General features: G+C 37.3%; 1 long non-coding RNA gene across 1 annotated transcript; it reads right to left on the bottom strand.

Annotated features, from left to right (window-relative positions):
- LOC144617413 (uncharacterized) lies at nt 1–4,964 on the bottom strand. The gene is made up of 3 exons (XR_013557907.1): nt 3,610–4,964; nt 2,612–2,684; nt 1–562 (listed from the first exon to the last, which is right to left on the bottom strand). It is a non-coding gene; the product is annotated as an uncharacterized LOC144617413 (long non-coding RNA).
- Nucleotides 4,965–8,996: the final 4,032 nt, after the last annotated feature.

Consider the following 8,996-nt stretch of genomic DNA (forward strand, 5'->3'; position numbering starts at 1 on the left):
AAAGTGATTCTGTTAGCTGATCTGAATGGATACTTGGAAACCAAGTATGAATTTGTGGGATACATGGACTTTTGAGTCACAAAAGACTTGGTACCAAATCTTTGCCACTTATTAGCTATAGAACCTTTCATAAATTTCCTAGATTCTTAGAGTCTATAGTAGACACAGATGTACCACGTGGGTACCCCTTCAAAGACATTTTTCTTAGCTGTGGGGAATGCAGTCAGTAGACAGCTTCCAGGTATAAACTTCTTTAGGGACTGCCCGGTTGAGACTCACCTTGTCCAAGGTCATGATTTTCCAGGACAGCCTACATCTAGTGATGGAGCAGGGAAAATGTGTAAAAGGCTGGCCATTTCAGCCTCCCATGCGATGTTGATGGGCCATACTTGATCCAGAGGTGCTGGTTGTCAGCCAAGGTTATGGCAGGCCTATATCAGTTTAACTTCTTCCTCTGCCCAGTCTTGCTTCTGCCCTCTTATTTTCACAGGTGCTAATCCCTAATTTATCTCAGTGTCTGCTTCCAGAAAATCAAATTTGTTCCACATCTTGATTTTATGTTCTGTAGAACACAGATGGTAATAACATCAATCTGTCATGTTGGTGAACTGCGATAATGTATGCAAAGTGATCATTAAATTGTATCTATAATTATTCCTGAGTCAACGATGGGCTTAATTTGGACAAGATGGATACCAGGAAACCCCGTGTTAATAAGCCAAAATACAATGGTGGCAGAACAATTTGAATATGTTTATTTGCTAATGGGAGTCACTGTTGCATGGAGATTGAGACTGTGAATAAGCATCGTAACAAAGCTTTGATTAGCAAATAAATGCAGCAGATTAAAGATGGTCTGAATTCCCCCCCAAATTTACAAGGATGGATCAGTCATGCCAGGAGGCCTCAGAAGTAAAGGGCAGAAAGAATTAGAAGCCTGAGGACAGGAGATCTAAAGAAGGGCCTATATTGAGAAAACTCTCCAACCATATATAAGACTGGAAGGAGTCAAAGCAGGTGTGCTATCACAGTAGAACTAGAGGGCTGGGATACAAAAAAAGGATCCACACCCCAAGACGGGCAAAGAGGCCAATTTGATATTGAGCCCTTCTCCTTTGCTCCTTAAAGTATCCCTTGGGTGAAAGGATTGGTCCCACACTATGAGGTGGAGAAGGTTGACCCAAAACATGGTATAAAATACCCTCAGCTGCAAAACTTAGAAGACTGAAGATGCTTTGGGCAGGCAGATGTATACACAGAGAATGCCCAAGAATGCCCTTCTCCCCTTACTTCCCTACTGGCAGACTTGAAGTGTATTCTTGTTCTATCATTTACTAGATGTGTGGCCTTAGACAATTACTTAACTTTGAATCTATTACCTCAGGAATAATAACACCTACTGAAGGGTTGCTATAAGTGTTCAATAAGGGGCTTAAATAGTACTATATATTTTAAGTTACTATACATGAAACCACCTACCACAGTGCCTTACTCAAAACTAGGATCCTGACAAATGCATTTTCCTTTCTTTCTTCCCATTCAGATACGGACATAAAGTTGACTTCTCTTATATCCTATGCACCTGTGTGTACCAAATTTGTATGTGTTTATAGTACTTACTTGTACTATACTTTTGTGCTATTGTGTATGTTTATCGCATTGCTTTCCTCATGAAACCAACTATGTTTGCATCCATAGCTTTGGATGCATCATAGCTTTACAAATTGTTTTTTATCTTTTACTTTTGTGGATGTGTACATGCTTTGATGTATTTGCAGCTTCAGGTCTCCGCAAAATGTTAGAGTCTGACGCCATGAACTTGTTCTTTCAGGAGGAATTATGGGGGCTACATGGAAAAGAAGGGTGGCATACCTTATAGATTTCCAGTTACAAGCAGTATAAAGGACCAGGAGCCCCAGGTTCTGTGCCCCCAAATCCATCATCCACTTTGTGAAAGAGGCCATGCTTTTTAGCCAGTGACTAAAGAAAATGCAGATACCAAGGCAGGTCCATTTCTGAGACACAGGACTCCTCTAATGACAGACTTTGGCTTAAGAACTCCGTTATAGCCTTGCCAAACCTTCATTAGAGTTCATATTAGTTTAGGATACTTCCCCCTAACCTACTTCCTGCTCCCCATCACTATGGATCAGGGTTGCTTTGTGGTCTTTCTCCCATCTCCCCATTTTTCTCTCATACCTCCCCACTTTTTCTCACAGGCATTTCTCCTAATCTAATCCTTGCACAGTTTGGAGCCTGCATTTGGAGAACCCAGTCTAACACGTTAATTTTTCAGAGTTACAACAACATAGACTATACAATTTCTTATCTTGCTTCCCCTTTCCTCTTGTTCAGTGGGTAGTAATCTTCATAGGGGGAAATTTTTTTTTAGAGGGTAGGAAGGCATGACAGCTAGTTAGTAAAAATACCAGGATTAAATTAGTCAATTTGGGAGAAACTGTAAAGATCAGCCAAATCATGGAGAAAATAGTGAAAACACAGGCAGAGAAAAGAGATAGAAACATGGAAAAGTCACAGTATTTTAACTGTGGGAATTTGACCAAAAAAAGTGAAAGGCTTTTTCAGAGCTTCACCGCTCATGCTCACTCACATTTGTCTTCACGGCAGAGTCCTCTTCTTATTTATATGGCTTTATGAGGAGAAAAAAATGCAGATGAAGTGAACTGTAATTTGAAACAAAACACAATGGAGTTAGCTTGGTTTGGAGTAAGGTTAAAGAAATAATTTGGAAGAAGTTGTCCTGAAATGAAATATATACACATTTAATAACCAGTATGGTACCAGTCAGATCACATGCTGGCCACAGAGCTAGAAAAGCTTTCTGAAGGCCCTAAATGTGCCAGTGATCTTACTTGGTCAATAATTAGGAGATCCAAATTGAGAGACCCCAAGGAAGGGTCCCAGGAAGTCAGGTAAGCAGGGACTACTTGAGGGCTCAGGATAGCAACTAGTTGCCATTCACCAACTGGTCTGGAAGTGCAGCATTCATATTTTAATGTCTGGTAGAGCTGTGCCAATGGTAACTGACTACCTTTCAGTTGCTTATCCCTTTAATATTGATTAGTCAGTGTTAATAAATCCAAATTACACAGCTGACCCTTGAACAACATGAGGGTTAGAGGCCCCGACTCCCCCACACAGTCAAAATCTGAACATAACTTTTGACGCTCTCAAAACTTAAGTATTAATAGTGAGAGCCAGGAGAGATCACTTTTTACTGTGATCTACAATTTGCTGTAGAAAGGAACTGCTCACACAAGAGATGATTAATCTCACAGGGCATTTTAAGTGGATACTGGCGACACTCAAGGTCACTGCAGTAGCAATAGCAGGTGGCTATGAAATTACTACAACACTACAGTATATACTATGGTACATTTTATGAAGTTACAATTTAATACTAGATCTATGGTTGTTTACATTTCTCTCAACTGTGCATGCCACCATATATAGTCCATTAAGTGTTTGTGTTTGTGAGATTTGATAAATTTTAACTTTCTATATTTTGTGTGTATTTTATGTATATAAGTGTACATTTTATGGTAGTAAATAATAAACTAGACTAGTATCTATGCATTTATGACATACCTTTTTCCTAATTTTTTCTATACTTCTAGGCTATGGGGTTCATCTGAGAAGTTCTTCAAATTGTTGCAAATCTCCAAAACATTTTCCAAGATATTTATTGAAAAAAAAAAACAAAAAACAAAAAAAACCAACATGTGTAAGTGAACCTGCTCAATTCAAACCCATGTTGTCCAAGGGTCAATTGTGATTCTCAATTGTCCAACATAGTAGCATCTAGTGGGTAGAGGCCAGACATGTGGCTCAACATCCTACAATGCACAGGACAGAACTCATAACAAAGAATTATCCAGCTCAAAATGTCAATGGTGCTAAGATTGAGAAATTCTGGTGTAGAATGAACCAATATGCAGTATCTGCCTCAAACTTCTCTAGATTCACATTCCCTGGTGGCAGTGGAGGCCCTAGAAGTCATTTCTGGAGACTCAGAAAGCAGAGTCTTACACTAAGTACTAAGGAACCACACAATGATCATGTCCAAAAAGGAAAAAAAAAAAAAAAAGAAAGAAAAAAAAAAGCTTTGTAACAAATATAGGGACTATGTTTTGTGACCACTTGAGTTTCAGGCTTCCACCCCACTTTGCAAGGCCTCTGCATTACTGCATCTTGGAACTGATGAAAATTTATGATAAATATAGAACTCTCTACTCCTTCAATTCAAACTTGAAGAATTTGAAGAAGTACCTATATCAGTCTTTTACCAAAGCCATCTCAAGTTCCATTTTAGATGGGTTCCCCCTAAAGCAAACCCCAATTCAAGGACTCGAGTGCAAGCAGTTTATTTTGAGATGTTCCCAATACAGTAGGGGAGTGAAGAACACAGGAAGGAGAAGAAGGCTAATAGGTAGTGTGCTTTCTAGCAAGTTATTGCTGTGAATAACATACTTAATCCTCACCTCAGGAACGCTGAAAGCCAACAATGAATGGATGCCTCAGTCATCCCACTCAAGGACTGAGGAAGTTGGGGCATTTAACCATTTTATTAGTTTCCTATTGCTACTATAACAAACATGGTGGCTTAAAATAATACAAATTTATTATTTTACAGTTCTGAAGGTCAAAAGTAAAAAACAGATCAGACTAGGCTAAAATCATGGAGACAGCTGGGCTGCATCTGGAGGTTCTAGAGGAGAGTTTGTTTCCTTGCCTTTTCATCTTCTAAACATGACCTGTATCCCTTGGCTAGTGTCCCCTTCCTCCATCTTTAAAGCCAGCAGCATAGGATCTACAAATTGCTCTCTGTGACTTCCTTCTTTCGGTTGTAAGGATTATGTGGTAAAACTGGCCACACCTGGATAATTCAGGATAATCTTCCTTCTAAAGATCATGAACATAGTCACTTCTACAGAATAACTTTTGCCAAGTAAAGGTAACATATTTGTAGATTTAGGGGATTAGGATGTGGACATCGTTGAGTGGGCCATTGTCCAATTATATACGTATGCTCTTATCAGTCATTAAAGACTGCTCCCAAGAGGGGCATTAGCATTTCTAGCCTGCTGCTCAGGGAAACCAACCAGACTCTGGTGGTCAGGGAAAGCTTGTAAGCAATGAAATACAGGTGTCAGCAATTGGAAGTTGGGCAATGTCCACAAAAGTGGCTGAGGGTAAGGAATAAAGGTGGGGCTCAGACACCCTATGCTGCAATTCCTCTTGGATACAAGCCAATAATCAGAAAGCACAACCCTTTTGTTAGTTTTCGTTTTGGTTTAAGAGGGAAAAAAAGTAAGGGAGGGAGGGTGAGATGATTAAAAATCATAGGAATCTATGTAAAGATAATGTCTATATGTAAGAAAATGTTTACATAAAGGTGGAGGAGAATTCAAAACGCAAGCCACCATGTTTTTTTAACACTGTTAAGGGGCACATGGGTGGCTCAGTTGGTTAAGTATCTGACTCTTGATTTCGGTTCGGGTTATGATCCAAGAGTTATGGGATTAAGCCCTACACTTAAGATTCTCTCTCTCCCTCTGTGACACTCTCCTGCTGTCCCTACTCCCAAATAAAATACAATATTTTAAAAACACCGTTAAAAAAAAGATAGCTTGGAAAATCAAAGGAAACTTCCTTTTGAAAGAGATTTATTAAGAGAAACAATAAATTTTGGAAAATTTTATGTTCAATATGATTCAGGAATTCATCGTTCATTTTGGGAAGTTGAGCAGCATGCTTTTTGAATCTTTCCAAATCTCCACATCCAAACAAATAGAGCAACTATATAGTGCTCACAAATAACATTTACCAAACACACACACACACACACACACACACACACACACACACAAAACCCAGATACTGCACTGCCCAGCAGACCACAGAGGAAGGCAGACTACCAATAGGCATAAATCTGCATGATGTCAGGTGCACCTGGGTGGCTCAGTCAGTTAGGCGTCTGACTTCAGCTCAGGTCATGATCTTGCAGTTCATGGGTTTGAGCCCTGCGTCGGGCTCTGTGCTGACAGCTTAGAGCCTGGAGCCTGCTTCGGATTCTGTGTCTCCCTCTCTCTCTCTGTCCCTCCCCTGCTCGTGCTCTGCCTCTCTCTCTCTCTCTCAAAAATAAATAAACATTTAAAAAATAATAATAATAATAATAAAATTTAAAAAAATCTGCATGATGTCAACTCTGTGCTAGAGGAATAAGAGGCATGCAACAGGTATCTCTCAGATATGAGAATAAGAGAACCACCAAATAGCTAAGAGGACTAAATCACTGCAGCATATAGAAGGCCAAATGGAAAACAGCAGCTGAAACTGGGATGACAGTGCCCACTCAATCAGAAGGTAATCACAAAAGCCCACTGTCAGAGGGCTGGAGAAGCCTAGTCCCCATGAACCTTCAAAATGGAGCCTCATGGTCCCTCCCAGAACAGGGCCCTATTCTGAGTAGTAACTATTGGGAGTGACATCAGAGCAAAATAGAATAGAGATGATAAAGATGAAGAAAAAAAAGGTTCATATAAAGGTGGGGAAGGGAAACAGAGTTCAAAAAGTGAGCCACAATATTTTTGAACTGTATATAAAAAAAAGAAAGAAAGAAAATAGAGCTTTCTGAAGTTATAAAAGCTAGAGTGAATCATTCTTCCTTTTAAAAATCTGGAAAAACTAAAAAACAGGAAAGTATTGATGTCAAGTCCCATACGAAATTATTAAAGGAAAGAGAATAAAAACAGAATAGCTTCCCTACAAACAATGAAAGCATTGCATAAAAGAAAGACATGTTTGCAGAAGAGATTCAAAAACGATCTAAAAGAAATTAATTAACACAAAATGAAAGAACAATATAATTTAGATCAGAGAAATTCAAAATGAAGTGATAATTCAAAAAAGAATTAGAAATAAAATAACAAAACTTATTTCAAAACAAAGACTAAATTAGAAGGAACACAGGAGTGAATTAGCACAACAGAATGCCTTAATGAAATACAAAGTGAACATGAAACAAATTTTTAAATTCTAAAGAAATGAGTAAGTAAAAAGGATTTGTAAACAAGAATTGAAAGTAGGCAAAGAAAATCCAATATGCAACACAGAAGAACTACAAATACAACCACAAAACAAGTAACAAAATGGCAATAAGTACATACCTATAAATAATTACTTTGAATGTAATGGAGTAAATGCTTCAATCAAAGGACATAGGATGATGCAATGGATAAAAACACAAGACTCATCTATATGTTGCCTACAAGAGACTCAATTCAGACCTAAAGACACATGCAGACTGAAAGTGAAGGGATAAAGAAACATTTAGCATGCAAATAAATGTAAAAAGAAAGCCAGAAGTGGCAATACTTACATCAGACAAGATAGACTTTAAAACAAAGACTGCAACAAGAGACAAATAAGGACATTATATAATCATAAAGGGAACAATCCAACAAGAAGACATAAGAATAAATATTTATGCACCCAACATGGAAGAACCCAAATACAAAGACAGTTAATAACAAACATAAAGGAAGTAATCAACAGTAATACAATAATAATAGGTGGCTATAATACACCACTTACATCAATGGACAGATAATCCAAGCAGAAAATCAACAAGGAAACGGTTGCTTTGAATGACACATTGGGCCAGATGGGCCTTAACAGATATATTCAGAATATTTCATCCTAAAATAGAATGCATATTCTTTTAAGTGTACATGGAACTTTCTCCAGAATAGATCACATATTAGGCCACAAAACAAGTCTCAACAAACTCAAAAAGATTGAAATATGCATCTTTTCTGACCACATATTATGAACCTAGAAATCAACCACAAGAAAAAATCTAGAAAGAACAGAAACATATGGAGGTTAAATAATACACTGCCAAACAATGAATGGGTTAACCAATAAATCAAAGAGGAAAAAAAAATATATGGAGACAAATGAAAATGAAAACACAATGGTCCAAAATCTTTGGGATACAGCAAAAGTGTTTCTAAGAGGAAAGTTTATAGCAATGCATCCTATCTCAAGAAGCAAGAAAAATCTCAAACGACTTAACCTTACATTTAAGGAGCTAACAAAAAGAACAAACAAAACCCCAAACCAGTAGAAGGAAGAAAATAATAAAGATTAGAGCAGAAATAAACAAAATAGATACTAAAAAAAGAATAGAATAGATTAATGAAACTAGGAGCTGATTCTTTGAAAAGATCAACAGAATTGATAAACCTTAGGCCAGACTTGTAAAAAAAAATCAAAAACAAAAACATTGAGAAGACTCAAATAAACCAAATCAGGAATGAAAAAGGAGAAATAACAACTGACACCACAGAAATACAAAGGATTGTAACAGAATATTGTGAAAAATTATATGCCACAAAGATTGGACAACTAGAAGAAATGGATAAATTCCTAGAAACATATAACTTCCAAAAACTCAATCAGAAATAAATAGGAAATTTGAACAGACCAATTACCAGCAGTAATTGAATTGAATCAGTAATACTAACAAACAAAACTCCAGGACCAGACAGCTTCACAGGTGAATTCAACCAACCATTTAAAGAAGAGTTAATACCTATTCTTCTCAAATTATTCCAAAAACTCAAAGAGGACAGAAAGCTTCCAAATTTATTCTATGAGACCAGCATTACTCTGATACCAAAACCAGAAAAGACACTACAAAAAAGAGAACTAGAGGCCAATATTTCTGATGAACAAAGATGCAAAAATCCTCAACAAAATATTAGCAAACTGAATCCAACAATACATCTAAAAAAATCACTCACCAGGATCAAATGGGATTTATTCCCAGGAAGTAAGGGTAGTTCAATATTTGCAAATCAATCAGTGTGACAATTTACATCAAAAAGAGAAACAATAAGAACTATATGATCATTTCAATAGATAGAGAAAAAAGCATTTCACAAAGTACAACATCCATTCATGATAAA

This window comes from Panthera onca, chromosome C2, assembly GCF_046562875.1.
Source record: "Panthera onca isolate mPanOnc1 chromosome C2, mPanOnc1 haplotype 2, whole genome shotgun sequence".
Classification (NCBI taxonomy): Eukaryota; Metazoa; Chordata; class Mammalia; order Carnivora; family Felidae; genus Panthera; species Panthera onca.